At 39.6% G+C, this 21,829-nt stretch overlaps 1 protein-coding gene across 39 annotated transcripts in view; it reads left to right on the top strand.

Annotated features, from left to right (window-relative positions):
* The window catches only part of FANCC (FA complementation group C), a 348,443-nt gene that overhangs the window by 95,894 nt on the left and 230,720 nt on the right, over positions 1–21,829 (top strand). For 24 of the 39 annotated variants that reach the window (XR_015170188.1, XR_015170187.1, XM_086416988.1 and 21 more), the window contains one exon: positions 6,210–6,289. The exons of 11 other annotated variants lie outside the window; for them this stretch is intronic. The gene's annotated coding sequence lies outside the window, so the exon portion shown is untranslated. Of the gene's footprint in view, positions 1–6,209; positions 6,290–11,892; positions 11,974–21,246; positions 21,377–21,829 lie in introns of those variants that run through there. 4 more of the 39 variants (XM_086416971.1, XM_086416966.1, XM_086416980.1 and 1 more) reach the window with 3 other exon arrangements.

Genomic DNA, 21,829 nt, shown 5'->3' with positions numbered 1-21,829 from the left:
ACAGTTTTTTGTGGTCTACACAGTCAAAAGCTTTAGCGTAGTCAATGGAACAGAAGTAGATGTTTCTTTGGAATTACTTTGCTATTTTTAATGATCCAACAGATGTTGGCAATTTGATCTCTGATCCCTCTGCCTTTTCTAAATCCAGCTTGTACGTCTGGAAGTTCTTGGTTCATGTACTGTTGAAGCCTAGCTTGAAGGATTTTGACCATTACCTTGCTAGCATGCGAAATGAGTGCAATTGTGTGGTATTTGGAACAGTCTTTGGTGTTGCCTTTCTTTGGGATTGGAATGGAAATTGACCTTTTTGAGTCCTGTGGCCACTGTTGAGTTTTCCAAATTTGCTGGCACATTGAGTGCAGCACTTAGCAGCAGCATCTTTTAGGATTTGAAATAGCTTAGCTGGGACTCCATCACCTCCACTAGCTTTCTTCGTGGTAATGCTTCCTAAGCCAAAGGTTACAATCATGCTTAAGCTGTGAAAATTTTCAAGATTTTTACCCATAGTTATTAAGCAAATAGACTCATACTCTTTCTTTGATGTTTTAAATTTTTTATCTTAACCAGATAGATATGGTTAAACTTTTTGAGCATTGCCAGACCAAATACAGTTCTTGTGGTGTGACAGGGAAGGATCAGTAGATCAGTAGCACATTATTAGCCCTTAGGCTGGGCACATACATACCTACATAATTAACCTGTTACTTGAGATCACCTTGCCTCTAAACAAGTGGTCTTGAAAATGAGGTAGAGAAAGGTAAAAAGATCAGACTGCTTGTGACAGGGAGAGGAACATCTGTTAGAGGAAGGGTTTAAAGAAAATCTGGCCCGTGGAATTAATGCCAGAGGGCATGTGCTGCTGTAGAATATCCTGTAGTCTAAGTTGGATGAATAAACAAACCAAGCAACCAAAAAACCTTCATATTTTACATGTGAGAGGAGCTCTCCCTTATGAAATTCTTAGTTGACATTGGAAATGCATAGTATCTTGAGGGTAGAGTTAGGGGGAGACACAATAAAAAGCTTTTGTATTTTAATTTCCTGGTGGTTGAGGAGTCACATAGTAGACTTTGAAGCAGATAATACCTCACAGTATAACCAACACAAATTATCCTCTATGTCTGGAGGAAGCAGGCATCTGGCTGTCTGAATTTATGGAATTGTAACTCAGAGAACTGATTAATTTTACTATATAGGGTGTGAGGGCTGCAGCTGCTGCCAGATAATAGTTGAGATCCATTTTTTACCTTTTTCACTCTGCTCCTGCTATTTCTGAACCTTATTCTTTGAGCGTCTAGAGTAGATTTGAGTTTTGTTGAGCCAAAATTGCTCCTGTCACCATGGCCTTTAAAAAAGACTCTTTTATTTTATTATAGAGGAGTTTTAGGTTCTTAGAAAAATTGAGTAGAAAGTACAGACTTACCATATAGTTTGTTCCCCTACATATGTACAACCTCCTCCATTATCAACATCCTTGCCACATTAACTGTACACTTGTTACAGTTAATGAACCTTCACTGACATATCATAATCATCCAAAGTCCGTCGTTTACTTTAGGGTTCACTCTTGGTATGGTACATTCTATGGGGTTAGAAAAATGTATAGTGACATATATCCAGCATTAGAGTATCATGCAGAGTGGTTTCGCTGTCCTAAAAATTCTCTGTATCCTGCCTATTTGTCCTCCCCTCTTCTTAACCCCTATCAGCCTTTTTTTTTTTTTCAATTACCCAAGGAGCCAGTTCTGTTATAATTCCATTGCTCTGTACAACTGTTGCACTGTACTTTGATCACAGTTCAGAGGATTTTTTTCTTCTATAAGGACTGCTGATATCTTCTTTTTACTCCTTTCCTCAAAGTAATGGCAGGTCAGTGACCAGATTGTATAACAGAGATGGTTTTTTGTTTCCTAAGATTTCCCTGATAGTCTGCTAATTGAAGATACTTCTGGATATTAAATGATAAAACCTGATAATACAGCCCTAAGTAGTAAGGTTTTGCTATAGCTCTTAAGGAAGTTTTAGGCTCCTACTCTTTGTTTACAGATTGTGGTCATCTCTTCCATAGATCTCAAATACAGAAATGACGCAGGTCTCCTGAGTGTCCTTAACTAAAAGAGCTATATAACTCTTGATTACCATAATGCACATGCTGATCATTTCCTCTTCGCCTACCTGCCTTTGAAGAATCTGCACAGACTTTAGTACCTGTCAAACACCAGTCTCTGTGGGATGAGCAGCTGACCCGGTAGAAAACAATTTAGAGACTTTGTTGAATGCATTGAGCCAATTAAATTTTCTTCCTGAGAATATGGACCCTGAGGGTCTGAGTTAATTAGATGATGATGAATCCTTTGACTGAAGGATCACAGGGACTTGTGACTCGGTTCTGAACTACACCGTAAAAGCCATGAGCTGGTCAGAGGGAACAAAAGTGCAGAGGAAGCCAGTCTAAAGTGAGAAGCTGTGGAGTGGAGCAGATGCACGGAGACCCATGAGAGACGGCGGCGGGAGCTTCTAGTTTCACTTCCCATTTGGTCCATCTAAACTCCATTTTCCTTTCTCGGATCTCCATGAGATCGTTTGTAGCTTTTCTGTAATGTGTTCCCTCCCCCCCCATTTGACTTGAACTAGTTGTGTGAATTTTTATTCTACAACTGAGATACTGCTAGTAGAATCTCATGTAAGAGAGTCTTTAAGACTCCTTGAGTTGAGTCTTATAAGGTCTTATTATAAGATCTTAAGAAAGGTCTTATTATTAGTGCAAAATAAGTGTACATCAGGTGGCCTCTAGCCAGTTAATGTTTTCTTCACCTCTAGGCATTTATTAACTCATTTACTGTGTGTGTGCTGAGTCAGTTGTGTCTGACTCTTTGCGGCCCCACAGACTGTAGCCCACCAGTCTCTGGCCATGGAGTTCTCCAGGCAAGATTACTGGAGTGGGTAGCCATTCCCTTCTCCAGGGAATCAAACCCTTCTCCAGAAATCAAACCCGGTCTCCTGCATTGCAGGCGGATTCTTTACTATCTGAGCCACGAGAAAGACCTTCTCTTCCCTTTTCTAGGCTAAAGAATGTCTATACAATTTCATCCTTTCTCAAAAGAGAAAAAAAAAAGTTTTGTTGTTTTCTGACTCTATTCATCACATTTTTCTTCAGTCCTTTCATAAAACCTTGGGTAGAATACTAGGGAGTTGGTGCTAGGAGACTTGGACTCTGTTCTTGCTGGGACTCCAGCCAGATGGATGGTCTAAGGAAGGTACTTCCTTCCTCATGCCCCCTGTTACCTCTGCAATGATGTGAAGGGGCTGGGCCAAATCACTGACTTCCAACCTATACCTCTTGCTTTCCTTAAAAATAATAGTAACAGGTTCCAGGGATTAGGATGTGGATATGTATTTTAGATGGGGGAGTAGCATCTGGCTTATTGTAGATGAGATGGCATGTTTGAACCATTTTTTAAAATTTTGTCCCATATTCTTGATAAGACATTGATGAAGAGGGCCAAGAAATCAATCTACTTACCAGGTGGCATTTATCATACTGTAGATGAAATAAATATATCTTAATGTATCTTACATAAGATATATAAAATAAATATATCTTAAATATATCTTATTCTATATATAGAAATATAATTCATTTCTGTAAACGCAGTCACTAAGTGAAAAGCCAGTGAAGAAAAAGCTACCTCTTAACTTTAATGGAAAAATTTATTATGTGTTTCAACCTAAGATACCCAAACATTTTGCACAAATAGACAAATATAACATTGAGCAATGAAAGCATTTGTATATAAGAAGTAAATAAAATTTTGAAAATAACTACAGTTTATACATAAAATTTAATGATGCTTTGTTGCCTCAATAAATAAGAAAGAGGTGGCATGATAGGCTGTGGGAATTGATGGAAGAGGGAAGGAACCATTCTTTGCAAGATGGTAGAGAGTCAGGTTGGAGAAGGAAATGGCAACCCACTCCAGTGTTCTTGCCTGGAGAATCCCGGGGACAGGGGAGCCTGGTGGGCTGCCATCTCTGGGGTCGCACAGAGTCGGACACGACTGAAGCGACTTAGCAGCAGCAGCAGAGAGTCAGGTGATGAATTTTCAGGCATGTGTTCAATATCAGTAGTGCTTAGTGATAATTTTTTTTTTCCTTTGGGACTTTGACAGAATAAACTTCTGATTGTGGACACCTTTGACATCAAAGAAGAAGTATTTTTTTGTACAAAAAAAATAGCAATATATAAGTTTACAATTCATATACCTCCTTGAAAGATGCTGCATTAATTGCCTGAGGCTGCTGTAACAATTACCAATTTAGAGACTGAAAGCAGAAGAAAGGTATTTTATGGTTCTGGAGGCCAAAAGTCTGAAATCTGGCAGGACTGCTTTCCCTCTGGGGACACTAGAGGAGAATCCGGTCCTGGCTTCTGGTGACTGCCAGCGAAAGCACTTCTGAGCTCGTGGCTACATTGCTCCGATCTCTGCCCACCTGTCTCCTCCTCTGTGTGTCTGCCTCATACTCCCTGTTTCTCACAAGGATACATCTGATTTCTTTTATGGCTTACCTTGGTAATCCATTATAAGTACTTCCTTTCAAGATTTTTAATCATATTATTTGCCATACAAAGTGAATATGAATTCACTCCTTCAAAGTAATAATTGCAGGTCCCAGGGAGACCATACATTTGCGGGGGCCATCATTTAGGCTACTATGTATGCAATGGCACGTTTGAATAATTTTAAAAATCTTTTCGTTCTGTCATATTCTTGACAAGAAACTGCTGTGTTGAGTGAATTAATGAGTATTCTTTATCTGAAATTATAATGTTGGTATGTTGCCTTTAGTGATTTATGTAATATTCTATGAAGTGAAAAGATCAGGTAATGAGGAGAAAAAACGGAGTTATTTTCCAAAAAGTGGTCTATCTTTTTAAGAGCCCTCATGGCAAGGAGCCATCACCTGAAACCTGTGTTTGCCTACCGCACTTAATCCTAAGGCTGGCTTCTATATCATGGTGAGATAGCTGCGAGCAGCAGCTGGAACTCTTATTTCCTTCTTCACATCTGACAAGGAGAGAGTCTGTTCTCAGAAACTCCTGGGCTAGTGATCGAGTGTTCTAGCATGGGTGAGGGAGTGACATTTTGGACCAGACAGTTGCTGGTCTTGCGGACTGTCCTGTGTATTGTAGGAAGTGTAGTAGCACCTATGGCCTCTATCCACTGGATGTCAGCAGCACACTCCTCTAGTTGTGACAACTAAAAATGCCATCAGACATTGTCAGAGGTCCCCTGTGGGTCAAGGTTGTCCCTGATCGAGAACCACTGCTTAACCCAATCAGAGCTCATTCTTGTCTCACCAAAATCTGCTGGCTAAGAAATTTTAGGTTCCTGTTAGGAAGGAGGAATGTAGAAAATAAGTGTTGGAGAGGTAACTGCAAATGTTCACTACATCTGAAATTCTAATGAGGGCCCAAACGGGGTCAAATCTAGCAGACCTACTAAATTTTTTCTAGGCCTCTGTTGGTATATTGTTGTCCAACTCTTTGTTGTGTCTGACTTTTTGCAATCCTATGGAGTATAGCCCACCAGCCTCCTCTGTCCATGGGATTTTCCAGGCAAGAATATTGGAGTGGGTTCCCATTCCCTTCTCCAGGAAATCTTCCCAACCCAGGAATTGAACCTGCATCTCCAGCATTAGAAGGTGGATTCTTTACCACTGAGCCACCTGGGAGGCCCCTCTGTTGTCTAACATTATTTTTTAATAATATCTATTTTATATTGGACAAATAAAACCCAATATTATGTCTTTTTTCCCCCCAATTCTATGGGCCTGTGAATCACATTTTTTTTTTTTTTTTCCTGCTTTATTTCTGTCAACTAGTTGGTTGCTTTTTATCTTAGAATTTGCCTCTTTCTTGTATAACCTCATTCTTTCCCAGCAAGTCTCTCTGCTGAGGTTTTCACATTCAGTTGATTTACCTTTCCTATGACACTGCTCTGGTTTCCCGTTGCTGCAGGGCTTTAACAAGCACACCATATAGTGCAAACTGCACTTAGCATAGCCATGTATGAACACAAGAGAACTGTGATTGGAATTTTTCTAGAGTATCCTCTTTTATTCTACGAAGCAATTGAAATAGAATAAGACATATTTATTGCTTTGAAATTTTCAATGATTTCCAAGTTAACAAATTTGTACTCTTACAGGCATCAGATGACTGGCATTTTGGGGCGATGTGTTATTTCTTCCATGGTTGTGCCGTGTAGAGGATCCCCTCTATGTTCGTGTGAGTACTCTGGCTATGGTGGAACCCCTGACAGTAACTGATGACAGAATGCACGACATGATCGGGAGTAAACATGAGTTGCTGCTTTTTCATCACACTTAAGGCCTGGTAGAGGTTATGCATACAGTGGCTCATAAACAGAGTACCCCCATCGGACCAATAAAAAGTAACAAGACTACATGACATATAAGCTAGAATTTATGTGAGCTGTTCAAGCAAGTCTGGGTCAAGGATTTTGTAATTGGCAGTAACTAAGAGCTTCATGAGAGCCTGAGGGGCTACAGAAAGAGCTCTATTTTTGCCATGGCTTTTGCTTTATTCTGTATATATGCAGCATAGTGGAAACAATCTGCCTTACTATGATATTAGTTACACAACCCCCCAAACTGTCCTTCTCTGTGTATTTTCTTCTGTATTTTACTAGCAGCTCATTTGGCCTCCAGCTTTGCTGGTCTAGAACTTCTGTGTTCATTTTAAGCTCCTCGAGTGAAGGGGGGCTACTGTAATCATCTTCAAATGAGTTTGAAAAAAAGCACAATTCCCCAGTCTTAGTATTGTGCCATTGTGCCTTGTGTGGTTTGAAATTTGACTGAATGACTTGATATATATCCTTTCTAGACTCATTAGAACCCATAGGTTGCCCCCTTGAGTTTTCTCTGCTTCTTGGAAAACAGATAGGAGAAGAGATCTAGAAATAGAGTATTCACTGAGATAGCTGAAGCTGAGTAGGATACTGATAGTAGCAAGACTCATTTTACTATGGTTATTAAAGCAAAAATGAGGGCAACGATTCCTTTTTCAGGAGGTCTTGGCAAGGACCCTAGTTTTAAACAAGAAAGAGACACAGCCAGTTATATTGAAATGATTTGAAGTCCATCCCTCTACAGTCACATTTTTCTGAAGCCAAGGTAAACAGTTGGTTAGAGGTGGGTATAGAACAAGCCATTTTTTGGTAAATGGATAAATTGTCCCTTGGAACATTTCAGTAGGTGGTGCTCTTGTGCCATACTATAACAAAATTTTTAGAAAATTTATGAGACCCTGTGGCTAGTTCTAGAGCCTTTGTCCCTCTTGATCCCCTTGAGTGACTACCAGGTATACCACTTGGATAGCATGATGTGGGTGGTTTTAGTGAGAGATTTTATATCTGGAAATAAGGCAAATTCAGGTCTCTTACCTTCTTTAGCTTGGCTGAGTTCTGCTTTCCAGGGGAACCTAAATGAGAGGTTCACTAATCTTTATGAAAAATTGATGACTCTTGTTCAGTCGTTCAGTCATGTCTGACTCTTTGTGACCCCATGGGCTGCAGCATGCCAGGCTTCTCTGTCCTTCACCATCTCCTGGAGTTTTCTCAAACTCATGTCCGTTGAGTCGGTGATGCCATCCAACCATCTCATCCTCTGTCGTCCCTTTCTCCTCCTGCCTTCAGTCTTTCCTAGCATCAGGGTCTTTTTCCAGTGAGTAAGCTCTTTGCATCAGGTGGCCAAAGTACTGGAGCTTTAGCTTCAGCATCAGTCCTTCCAATGAAAATTCAGGGTTGATTTCCTTTAGGACTGACTAGTTGGATGCAGTGGCACCCCACTCCAGTACTCTTGCCTGGAAAATCCCATGGATGGAGGAGCCTGGTAGGCTGCAGTCCATGGGGTCGCTAAGAGTCGGGCACGACTGAGCGACTTCACTTTCACTTTTCACTTTCATGCATTGGAGAAGGAAATGGCAACCCACTCCAGTGTTCTTGCCTGGAGAATCCCAGGGACGGGGGAGCCTGGTGGGCTGTCATCTCTGGGGTCACACAGAGTCGGACATGACTGAAGCGACTTAGCAGCAGTTGGATCTCCTTGCAGTCCAATGGACATTCAAGAGTGTTCTCCAGCACCACAGTTTGAAGGCATCAGTTCTTTGCGCTTAGCCTTTTTTATTATCCTGCTCTCACATCCATACAGGACTACTGGAAACACCATAGCTTTGACTATACTAACCTCTGTAGGCAAAGTGATTAGTCTAGTCTTTATCTAAACAATTATGATGTGTGTTATATATTACCAGTTTTCTGAGACCAGTTGTTCTATTGGAAATCATCTGTGGTCCTCCCGATAACTTCAGATAACGTCTGTTAAATGAAGATATTACCCTCCAGATAACATCTGTTATCCTTTCCAGATAACTCAGGCTTTCATTCTTGTTTCTTTATGCTTCCAGACAAGACGCAATGGAATGAAATAATATGTTGTAAAGAAATTTATAAGTGGTGAAGGAACAAAGAGGAAAAACATCAAGTTCAGACAGCAGCTGATGATAACTAGAGCTGACATTGAACCCTGTTGGCATCAGCTCCTTGTCTCAGTTCTTTTGCTGTATGTGTAATGAGTCCATTGGTCTGAAGTTGGTTGTGATACCATGACGAACAGGACATCCAAAAAGTCCATGTTAGGGGCTGCTGGCAGAAACATGGTGGGCAAGAAAGAGAAATTTAAATCCAGACTACATGTCATTCCAGGGTGGACAAATCTCTTGTTGCTAGAAGTTTTTAGAAACATTTAAGGTTCTGCTTTTTCAGGAGGCTTTTTGTTTCTAAAATGAAAGACAGTCACCTCACTTTGTATCCACAAACTGTTAAGAAAGCGGCAAAATGCTCATGGGACTTTTGCCTCAGCATGAGCGTGCTGCTCTGAGATGCTTAATTCCCCATCGTCTCAGCTGCAGCTCTAGCGGCTTGTCTCTTGAGCCTTGCAGTCCAGCAGATCCAGTGATGTTCAGGGTGCTTTCTGGTAGCTTTTGAGATTTTCTTTTTACAATTAATATTTTAGTCTGTGTGGGTTTTAAAAATTGATTTATTTACCTGATTATTATTTAAGTTGGAGTATAATTGTTTTACAATGTCATGTTAGTTTCTGCTGTACCACATCTGAATCAACTATTAGTATACATATATCCCCTCCTCCCATAGGCCCCCCTCCATCCCACCCTTCTAGGTCATCACAGAGGACAGAGCTGAGCTCCTTATATATCTATAATTTTTAAATTGTCTTTTTCAGTATTTAGAATGTACTGTTAATCTAAGAACTCATGTATTTCTTGAATATTTCTTGCTTTTATCTCTTTAAGTATTGTTTCTCTTCCATTCTCTTTACTTTTTCTTTTTTTCTGTTTTGCTGTGACACCTAGATGTTTCCTAACTAACCTTTATGTTTCCTAACTTACCTTTATGTTTCCTAACTTCTCTCTCATAATTTTTGATTTTCTTTCTGGGCTGCATTCTGAGTGAATTTCATAGTATTGTCTTCAAATTTTCTAGCTCTTTAGTTTTGCCTAAAGGATCTTGTGTACTGTGTTTTTAATTTTAATGACTGTATTCTTCACTTATATAATTTTCAATTGATTCTTTTTTAATCATCTATTGTTTTAACTCAGAGTTTGTGCTTTATAATTTCTTATTTTTAATTAAGTTTTTAACATCTTAAATACAATTACTTTGATTTTGAATTGAACTATAGTTTACTTACAATGTTGTATTAGTTTCAGGTGTGTAACATAGCAATTTGATATTTTTGTACATTACAAAATAATGACCACAGTAAGTCTAGTTACCATCTCTTACCATACAGAACTATTACAGTATTACTGACTATACTCACCTTGCTGTATATTATATTCCCATGACTTATTTATTTTATAAATGGAAGTTGGTAGTTCCTCTTAATCCCCTTTACCTATTTTGCCATTTCTACTTACTCACCTCTCCTCTGGCAACTACTAGTTTTTTCCTGTGTTTCTATGAGTCTTTTTCTGTTTTGTTCTATTTGTTCATTTGTGGTGTTTTTGTTGTTGTTGTTCAGTTACTTAGTCGTGTCTTACTCTTTGCAACCCCTGAACTGCAGCATACCAGGCTTCCCTATTCTTCACTATCTCTCTGAGTTTGCTCAGACTCATGTCCATTCAGTCAGTGATGCCATCCAACCGTCTCAATCTCTGTCGCCCCCTTCTCCTCTTGCCTCAACCTTTCCCAGCATCAGGATCTTTTTCAATGAGTCCACTCTTCATATCAGGTGGCCAAAGTATTGGAGCTTCAGCTTCAGCGTCGGTCCTTCCAATGAATATTCAGGATTGATTTCCTTTAGGATTGAACTGGTTTGATCTTGAAGTCCAAGGGACTCTCAAGAGTCTTTCCCAGCACCACAGTTCAAAAGCATTAATTCTTCGGTGCTCAGCCTTCTTTATGGTCCAGCTCACATCCTTACATGACTATTGGAAAAACCATAACTTTGGCTATACGGACCTTTTAGGACTCCACATATAAATGAAATTTTATGGTTATTTGTCTTTTTCTATCTAACTGATTTCATTTAGCATAATATCTTCTGTGAAGAGATCCACCCATGTTGTTTCAAATGGCAAGGCTTCATACACTTTTATGGCTGAGTAATACTACATTGTGCGTGTGTCTGCATCTGTGCTTCTCTGTTGTGTGTATGTGTCTGTTTGTACGTGTCTCACATCTTTACTCATTTATGTATTAATGGACTTCTGGGTTGCTTCCATATTCAACTATTGTAAATAATGCTGCAGTGAACTCTGGTTTGCATATATCTTGTTGAATTAGTGGGGGTTTTTTTGGATAAATACCCAGAAGTGTTATTGCTGGGCCATATGGTAGTTTTATTTTTAATTTTTTGAGAAACTTCCATACTATTTTCCATAGTGGCTGTACCAATTTATATTCCCACCAGCTCTGTACTAGGGTTCCTTTTTCTCCACATCCTCACTAATATTTATTCTTTGTTATCTTTTGAATGATAATCATTCTGACAGGTTTTGATTTGCATTTCTCTGATGATGAATGATATTGAGTATATTTTCATGTGCCTGTTGACTGTCTCTATGTCTTCTCTGGAAAAATGTCTTCATGTCCTTTATTTTTTTAATTGAATTTTTAAAAATATATTGAGCTGTATGAGTTTCTTATATGTTTTAGTTATTAACCCCTTATTGGATATATCATTTGCAAATGTCTTCTCCCATTCAGTTGGTTGCCTTTTTGTTTCGTTGAAAGTTTCCTTTGCTGTGTAAAAGCTTTTTAGTTTGATGTGGTCTCATTTGTTTATTTTTGCTTTTGTTGCCCTTGCCTGAGGAGACAGATCAAAAAAAAATTCCTAGAAACCGATGTCAAAGAGCTTACTGCTTGCTTTCTTCTAAGAGTTTTATGGTTTCAGGTCTTAAATTTAAGTCTTTAATTCAGTTAAATATACTTATTTTGTTGGACTATTTTATAATATTCATTTCATCTGAAATGAATTAGTGGTTTGATGGCTGATTTTGTTAGTTGCCTTTATTGGGATTAGATTTCCTCATGTACTTTAGAACTTTGGTTGAATGGCATGTTTTGAATGCAGCATATTTTTTAATTGCTTTCATTGATTCATTTTCTGCCTCTCTTTCTCCCTCTCTGCTTAGTCTTCCTTGTTTAAAGCAATTTATATTTGTCTCTGGGGCTTTCATGGAGCCCTAGTCCAGAATTGCTGTGGTGTTTCAGTTACTTGGGCAATCACAGGCTGCTTCATTGAATTCCTCATCTCTGGCTGGTCTGTGTTCTCCTTCCTCTCTAGGCCACAGCTCCGTATGAGATAACCAGTCTTCTTTCAGGAATCAGGAGCCCTCCTCCAGGTTCACCTCCAACCCTGCCTCAGGTAGGATGCTAGGTCTGACTCTGTCCTTTGTGGGTTATGCTTAGTTTGAGCAAACTCCGGGAGATAGTGAAGGACGAGGAAGCCTGGTATGCTGCAGTTCACGGGATCACAGAGTAGGACTCAACTGAGCAACTGAACTACCACCAACTTTTGTAGGTTTCATGCTTCCAGTTACAGTGCTTGTTTTTGGATCCTGAGCTTAGGAGGCTAAAGGCTTTAACCCTGAGGATTTACTCCACTCTGTTTCTGCCTCATACCTATTAGACAGAAATTTTTCTATTGTTTTTGAACTTGCTTGCATCCTTTTGGTTTTCTCTTCTTGTTTCCTCCCTCTTTGCTGTGTTTGGAGGAGAGGGGATCTATCAAGGAGTGAATTTACTTGCCATCTTAACTGGAGGTCACATGGGCTGAGGGTTTAAAGGAAACAAAGTGAGATATTTGGTTTTACATAGTACTAAAAGCTAACCACAAAAATGCTTTTCTGTTTGAGTTCAGTGACCCACAGCATACAATCATTTAAACTCCTCCTTCAGAGGCTTGCAGCCCCAAAAAGATGAGTGGGATTAAGCAGGTGGGATTTATTAGGATGCCATGGTTCTCTACAAGGATTTCACTTTTTATTTTTTATTTTGATGGTAATTTTAAGAATTCAATTGTTTCCAAACACCCACAGTTCTAACTAAATAGTGTCTTAAGACGTCAGAGCCTGCAGTTGTGTTTGTCTTGGTGCCAAGTAGCACTGCTTTTAGATGCTGAAACCCGAACAGAAGTGAAAATGTAAATAATATGTGTGAATGAGAGAGTGAGTGAGTGCTGTTCCTGGCCGGCTGGGGTGCCCCTTTTTGATGCTGTCTGCAGCATTCCATGTTTTCTTCTCTCCCAGCCCTTCCCAGAAAGAATTATGTTTTATCTGTTTGCAGTTCATGATTTCCTCATTAGCCATGGGTTGCTTGAGAGGAAATGGGAATGCTGCCATTTTTTTATTTGCAGTGTTTTTAGAGTTCCTGTCATATGGTAGTTTTCCAATAAATATGTGGGATTTTTTGTTTTTGTTTATTTAGTAATAAATTATGAGTAGAACCAAGGATGGAAAGAGGCAGAAATAACTTGGAGCCAAGTTACTAATGACAAAGGCGAGAAGATTTCTAATATTTTAATATCGAATGTGCTTCTCAGCCCATTTTTCTTCCAATCTCACTGAAAGCTCACAGTCTTACTGTCTGTCAGTTAAGTGAATTGAGGACAAGAATGCAATGAAAGTAAGTCACCACTATTTCTAACAGAATGTATGTGGGAAGACTGATATTTCTCAAGTCTCAGTGATAGGTCCTTGCTGCTCTGATGGAAAACAAGGTCAGGAGTTTCTATCTGAGCAGCTTCAAAGGCAAGCAGTCCTAAAGGGATGTTTCTATTTGGAGGCCAGATCCAGAGAGCAGCTCGTTTTCCCACGTGGCTTGGGGCATGGATGGGAGAATGGAGCTCAGTAACCCCCCAGAAAGTTATCTGCTAGGTTAAATTTCCTTAATTCTTTGCAAAACTGAGTGAAGAGTATGTACACTCTGCACCTGGATTGCGGTTGCCTCCTCTGATTTCTTTGGTCCAGATTTTGTTTATGATTGGGGTTTGTTTGAAATTATCTGCAAATTTCAGGTCTGTGTTTTTGATTAGAGTGTCTCAGAGACAAAACACTCCTGACTCAACAGAGAAAAAGCCAGCTCCTCCTAGTGGAATTTTTCTTAAAACCTCATTGTTTTAACAGGAAAATGTGTATCATTTGTTTCTTTCATAAGCACTTTATGGGAGCAAGAATATTTTATTGTGAAATTTTTTAAAGAAAGCTACAAATACATGGACAAATTTGTCAATCCTGTTTAAAGTAATGAAGCAAAGAAACATTAAAAAGTAAATTGAGAATACTGGTATCAGGGTTTCAGTAAGGAAGAGGAAGGATATTGTCAAATTTAAGCATAGTTGAGCATAAATTTCTTAACTTTATATTTGATTATATTTAATGGAGGTTTTAGGTAGTTTCTGATAAGGCCATTGCACCCCTAGTTAATGACATTGACTGGAGGCTAGATATTTGTCTCTTTTCCTTCTTCCATAAACACTGTGTTTTCTAGCCTTCTGTCCGTAAATCTCTGTGTAGTGCTTATTTCATGGGAGAAGTGACTTCAGTTGATTCAAACTCAGGGAAAATGGGGGAAAAAAACCCGAAAACAGTGCTTTTTATCAGGTTGCCACTGAGTAGGTTATGGTCTATATTTGGCAAATGTAGACTTACCTCTCATACTTGGAGATTGTGCAGACCAAATGAAAGTAATTTCAGAACCTTTTGGCCACCCTGACAGGTATATAATACACAGCCATTTTTGATACTATGAGATTTATAGTGAACTTCGTTTTAAATGTTGACAGTATGGGAACTGCATGTCTTTCTGTCAGCCCCAAAGCCAGCATTTTATCTGAGTCTCTCCTCTACAGCAGCCTTAGTGGATTTATTTGTTTACTTATTTATTCAGCAAATATTTATTGAACTTCTACTGTGTGCCAGCTACATACATAGCCTTGGTTTTCAGAATGTATTCAGCAAACTAGGTTCTGAGGAGATGTGCCAGCGAGGACACAGTTGACTGTAAGAAAACCCAATAAAAGGTGGCTTAAACCAAAAGGAAAATTCCAAGGTTGGCTGCTTCATTCCCTTAGCTGTGCTAGTGAGGGGACCCAGGTGCACCTTTCTGCTTTGCTGTTTGCAGCATGTTAGATTACTTACTCCTTGAATCCCTGGGTAACAAGAAGACTGCAGTGTATAATACAGGGGAAAAGTGAATTTATCCACTAATATTCTCCAGTGGAAGCTCAGTTCTTATTGTCTAGAGTTGTATAACATTGCCCATTCCTATAGTTACTTGAAAGCCAAATGGAAATACCATGACTGGAATACACCAGCCATTCTGAAAATGTGATGTTGGGTATCTCTGAGAACTTTCAGAAGACTGATGAGGGCAAAACCGTTTTCATAGTGGTGCTAAAACGTCATTTGTGTTTCTTACTCTGATTTTCTCACTAGTCTACAGTAGAGTTGTTAAGAGTTCTTGATTTATGGTGATGTCATTGCTCTGGAATGTATTCCAGCTAGTGGAATATATTCTTGGGTTTTAAATTTTTCTTAGTTTTAATTTGTAATGTGGTAAATATTGATATATATAACTCACATAAATAAAAGTTGTCAGTAATGCCCTCAGTGATGTGTATGACTGTAAAGGGGAGTCTGAGAACAAAATGTTGAGATCCACTGGTCTCATTAATCAAGATTCACCCCTGGTGAGAAAATAATAGCAAATAAAACAACTGACAAAGGATTAATTTCTTAAATATACAACCAGCTCATGTAAGTAAATACTGGAAAAACAAACAACTCAATCAAAAAGTGAGAAAAAGACCTAAACAGACATTTCTCCAAAGAAGACATACAGATGGCTAATCAGATCAGATCAGTCGCTCAGTCGTGTCCGACTCCTTGCGACCCCATGAATCACAGCACGCCAGGCCTCCCTGTCCGTCACCAACTACCGGAGTTCACTCAGACTCACGTCCATCGAGTCAGTGATGCCATCCAGCCATCTCATCCTCTGTCGTCCCCTTCTCCTCCTGCCCCCAATCCCTCCCAGCATCAGAGTCTTTTCCAATGAGTCAACTCTTCACATGAGGTGGCCAAAGTACTGGAGTTTCAGCTTCAGCCTCATTCCTTCCAAAGAAATCCCAGGGCTGATCTCCTTCAGAATGGACTTGGTTGGATCTCCTTGCAGTCCTAGGGACTCTCAAGAGTCTTGTCCAACACCACAGTTCAAAAGCATCAATTCTTTGGCGCTCAGCCCTCTTCACAGTCCAACTCTCACATCCATACGTGACCACAGGAAAAACCATAGCCTTGACTAGAGGGACCTTTGTTGACAAAGTAATGTCTCTGCTTTTGAATATGCTATCTAGGTTGGTCATAACTTTCCTTCCAAGGAGTAAGCATCTTTTAATTTCATGGCTGCAGTCACCATCTGCAGTGATTTTGGAGCCCAGAAAAATAAAGTCTGACACTGTTTCCACTGTTTCCCCATCTATTTCCCATGAAGTGGTGGGACCGGATGCCATGATCTCCGTTTTCTGAATGTTGAGCTTTAAGCCAACTTTTTCACTCTCCTCTTTCACTTTCATCAAGAGGCTTTTGAGTTCCTCGTCACTTTCTGCCATAAGGGTGGTGTCATCTGCATCTCTGAGGTTATTGATATTTCTCCCGGCAACCTTGATTCCAGCTTGTGTTTCTTCCAGTCCAGCGTTTCTCATGATGTACTCTGCATATAAGTTAAATAAACAGGGTGACAATATACAGCCTTGACGAACTCTTTTTCCTATTTGGAACCAGTCTGTTGTTCCATGTCCAGTTCTAACTGTTGCTTCCTGACCTGCATATAGGTTTCTCAAGAGGCAGGTCAGGTGGTCTGGTATTCCCATCTCTTGAAGAATTTTCCACAGTTGATTGTGATCCACACAGTCAAAGGCTTTGGCATAGTCAATAAAGCAGAAATAGATGTTTTTCTGAAACTCTCTTGCTTTTTCGATGATCCAGCAGATGTTGGCAATTTGATCTCTGGTTCCTCTGCCTTTTCTAAAACCAGGGTGAACATCTGGAAGTTCACGGTTCACATATTGCTGAAGCCTGGCGTGGAGAATTTTAAGCATTACTTTACTAGCGTGTGAGATGAGTGTGGTAGTTTGAGCATTCTTTGGCATTGCCTTTCTTTGGGATTGGAATGAAAACTGACCTTTTCCAGTCCTGTGGCCACTGCTGAGTTTTCCAAATTTGCTGGCATATTGAGTGCAGCACTTTCACAGCATCATCTTTCAGGATTTGGAATAGCTCAACTGGAATTCCATCACCTCCACTAGCTTTGTTCGTAGTGATGCTTTCTAAGGCCCACTGGACTTCACATTCCAGGATGTCTGGCTCTAGGTCAGTGATCACACCATTGTGATTATCTGGGTCGTGAAGATCTTTTTTGTACAGTTCTTCTGTGTATTCTTGCCATCTCTTCTTAATATCTTCTGCTTCTGTTAGGTCCATACCATTTCTGTCCTTTTTCAAGCTCATCTTTGCATGAAATATTCCTTTGGTATCTCTGATTTTCTTGAAGAGATCCCTAGTCTTTGCCATTCTGTTGTTTTCCTCTATCTCTTTGCATTGATCACTGAGGAAGGCTTTCTTATCTCTTCTTGCTATTCTTTGGAGCTCTGCACTCAGATGTTTATATCTTCCCTTTTCTCCTTTGCTTTTTGCTTCTCTTTTTTTCACAGCTATTTGTAAGGCCTCCCCAGACAGCCATTTTGCTTTTCTGCATTTCTTTTCCATGGGGATGGTCTTGATCCCTGTCTCCTGTACAATGTCACAAACCTCATTCCATAGTTCATCAGGCACTCTATGTATCAGATCTAGGCCCTTAAATCTATTTCTCATTTCCACTGTATAATCGTAAGGGATTTGATTTAGGTCATACCTGAATGGTCTAGTGGTTTTCCCTACTTTCTTCAGTTTAAGTCTGAATTTGGCAGTAAGGAGTTCATGGTCAGATGGCTAATAGACACATGAAAAGATGCTCAAACATTGCTCATTATTATTGACATACAAATCAAAACTACAATGAGATATCACCTCACACCAGTCAGAATAGCCATCATCAAAATGTCTACAAACAACAAATGCTGGGGAGGGTGTAGAGAAAAGGGAACTGTCTTACACTGTTGGTGGGAATGTAGATTGATACAGTACTGTGGAAGACAGTATATGCTGTGCTTAGTTGCTCAGTCACATCTGACTTTGTGACCCCATGGACTGTAGCCCACAGGCTCCTCTGTCCATGGGGATTCTCCAGGCAAGAATACTGGAGTGGGTTGCCATGCCCTCCTCCAGGGGATCTTCCCAACTCAGGGATCAAACCCAGGTCTCCTGTATTGTAGGCATATTCTTTACCCATCTAGGTCACCAGAGAAGCCCAAGAATATTGGAATGGGTAGTCTGTCCCTTCTCATGGGAACTTCCTGACCTAGGAATTGAACTGGGGTCTCCTGCATTGCAGGTGGCTTCTTTGCCAGCTGAGCTACCAGGGAAGCCCAGAAGACAGTATGGAGACTCCTTAAAAAATTAGGAATAAAATCACCATATGACCCAGCAATCCTGCTACTCGGCATGTACCCTGAGGAAATCAAAATTGAAGAAGACACATGTATCCCACTGTTCATCACAGCTCTAATTGCAATAACTAGGACATGGAAGCAACCTAGATATCCATTGACTGATGAATGGATAAAGAAGCTATGGTACATATATACAGTGGACTATTACTCAGTCATATAAAGGAATGCATTTGAGTCAGTTCTAATGAGGTGGATGAACCTATAGCTAAGTATGTCCAAAACAGAAAAACAAATATCATATACTGACACATATATATGGAATCTAGAAAGATGGTACTGATGAAATTATTTTCAGGGCATCAGTGGAGACACAGACAGAGAACAGACCTATGGATATAGGGGAGGAGGGTTGGGGAGGAAGGAGAAGGTGGGATGTGTGGAGAGAGTAACATGGAAACTTACATTACCATATGTAAAATAGATAGCCAATGGGAATTTGCTGTATGACTCGGGGAACTCAAACTGGGGCTCGGTAACAACCTAGAGGAAGTGGGTTGGGGTGGGAAGTGGGAGGGAGGTTCGAGTGGGAGGGGACCTATGTATATCTATGGCTGATTCATGTTGATGTTTGGCCGAAACCAACACAGTTCTGTAAAGCAATTATCTGTCAATTAAAAAAAAAAAAAAAGATTCACCCCTGGTATTTGGGAAGATCCCAGCCTTCCCCAAGACTCAATAGCTATGAGATTTCTGGACAAAACTGATTCTCTTAGCAAAGAAGCAGTAGATGGGTTAAGGCTATTGGATGGGCAACCAGCAGTGTTTATGGAATTATTCTGAGGGAGGGGGCTTTGGTGGAAGGGCATGACTGGAACGCAGGATGTGCTCCAGGTCCTACCTCAGCTTTGACTGGAGTCACTGCTGGTCTATTCTTTTTTTTTTTTTTAATTGTGGTAAAATATAGAAAGCATAAAATTTATCATTTTAGCCATTTTTAAAAAGTGTACAGTTCGGCAGCCCTGAATTACATTCACATTGTTGGGCAGCCATTACCAGCATTCATCTCTAGAGTATTTTCTTCTTCCCATCTGAAGCTATTTACCCATTAAACAGTAAATCCCTGCGTTCTCCGTTTCTCTCAGCCCCCAACAACCACCATTCTGTTTCTGTCTCTATGAGTTTGACCACTCTGTAAGTATCTCCTATTAGTGAAATCATATAGTATTTGTCCTTTTGTGTTTGGCTTATTCCTCTTAACATAATGTTAACACTGTATGGATTCAGGGTTCATCCATATATATATCAGAAACTCCTTCCTTTTTGTGACTGAATGATATTTCACTGTATATATTTATATATTTAGTTTACCCATCCATCTTTTGGTGAATATTTGGGTCGTTTATACCTTTTGCCTATTGTGTATGCTGCTATGAGTATGAGGAAAAAATTATCTATTTGAGTCTTTACTTCTATTATTTTGGGTATGTAATAGAAGTGGATCAGATGGTAATTCAGTGTTTAATTTTTTAAAAGTAATCACCATACCATTTTTACATAGCGATACTGTTTTGCATTTCCACTAGCAGTTGAGGTTCCAGTTTCTCCACATTCTCACCAGCACTTGCTATTTTTTTTTTTTTTTTTTTTTGATGATAGCCAGCCTAAGGGGTTTAAAGTAATATCTCATGGTGGTTTTGATTTGCCTTTACCTAATGATTAGTGTTGAGCTTTAAAAAAATTTTTTTTTCAATTTTATTCAAGTATAGTTGATTTACAATGTCCTGTTAATTTCTGTATACAGCAACATGATTCAGTTATACATGCACACACACGTACACATACGTATGTATTTATTCTTTTTCATATTCTATTCCATTATGGTTTATCACAGCATACTGAATATAGTTACCTGCCCTATATGGTAGGATCTTGTTGTTTATACATTCTGTATGTAACAGTTTGTATCTGCTAATCCTTATCTCCCAGTACACCCCTCCTCCACTTCCTTTCCACCTAAGCTCTAGGATGTCTCTAGATGGAACCGCCATATGGGATGTGAAAGTGTCATTCAGTAGCAATACTAATTGAGGGCCAGAATATCACAGGTTAGATTATAGATTGTGTATTTTTTCACCCTGAAGCTTAGTAACTTAGGATAGGAAAATAATGTCACATAACATTAAACGAGAGGCTGAAGTTGCTCACGTCACTAGTGGTCACTGGTCCTGGCACTGTGGTACACTCAACATCCTGTGCATCCCTGCCTGTGGCTCTTTGACGCTGGGGCTGCGTCAATACTCAGGTGTTAACACACAACTTTAGGAGCCTACTTTGCTTTCTGAAAGATAATTTGAGAACGACTGTTTTAGGGCAGTCCCTTGCCAGGTTCTTAACACTTCTTGATTACTAAATTAAGGGAAATGTTTTTATTTTTAATGGATTAGGGCACTTTGCTCCAGTCTATCTCCCATTTGTTTATTTTTTGTTACCTTTCTTCCAACAGTGCTTAAGTGTTTTGATGCTGTTATTTCCTTCTTCCAATCTAATGAATTATGCTTGGTGAATTCCTCATATCTCGTGTAAACATTTCTATGAAATTTTTGGTTATATCCTTTTTTCCAAAGAAAAATAGCACTAAGTCGTGTCCAAGTCTTGCGATCCCATGAACTGTAGGCTGCTAGTTTCCTATGTCCATGGGATTCACCAGGCAAGAATACTGAAGTAGATTGCCATTTCCTTCTCCAGAGGAACTTCCCGACCCAGGAATTGAACCCAGGTCTCCCACATTGCAGGCAGATGCTTTACTGACTGAGCTACATGGGAAGTTTTTCTAAAGAGGCCAACATAAATGGGGAACTTTTAGCCCTAAAGTATTACCTCTCTCACCTGCTACACTCTGAATCTGAGCCCTGTCAATTTGGCAACTTTCAGTATGAACCTTTATAGACAGTTTATCTTTGTGCCATCATGATTTAAGTTCATAAAAAAGTGCTTTAGCAAGCAACAAAGTAGCTTTTGACCAGTTTATAAATGAGGGGGAAAGGACAAAGGCCCTTGATCCAAACCTGAGACATTTGGACTCTCTTTTCAGTATCTCAGATGTTTGAAGGACCCCAAGGCTGGTTTCCCTTGCTACTTTGTTTCTTCCCCTCCCACCTCCTGCTTTCCTCTGATGAACCCAAAACAGGGACATGAACAAGCACATGGGAGTCTTTCACAGGTTAGTCACTTCTATTCAGATGTCCAGGTCTTTCTGCTCATAGGACTGTTACTTTAGTTCAATCTACATGAGAATTTCTGAAGCTGATTTTATTTTCTTTGGGAAACATAAACTGAGACTAACAGTTACTGTTAATTTTAGTCTCTGTATGTGGAGAAGGTGAAAACATGATTTGATTCTGTATATTTAAGAAATGAAAAGGGAGATTTCCTTCTAACTTTCTATGCCCTTTGCTTTTGCTATATTAGTACATATTGGGGGGTTTGTGTGTATGGAAAATGCTTGATAAAATCCTGAGTTTTGAAGAAATGTCATTGATCATCCACCTTTCTTTTATGCTCTTAAATAAAAAATGCTAAATAATATTTTGTTAGTTGTTTGTATGAAATTAATATAGGCAGAGATATCCATGTGAAGGCATATATACTGAGCAGGACTCTAAGAAAGCCAAGG

The sequence above is a fragment of the Bos grunniens genome, chromosome 8, assembly GCF_055505025.1.
Source record: "Bos grunniens cultivar Pamir isolate PY7600 chromosome 8, Bosgru_T2T1.0, whole genome shotgun sequence".
Taxonomy (NCBI): Eukaryota; Metazoa; Chordata; class Mammalia; order Artiodactyla; family Bovidae; genus Bos; species Bos grunniens.
Note: the sequence above shows the minus strand (reverse complement) of the source record. Positions and strands in the feature narration are given on the sequence as shown.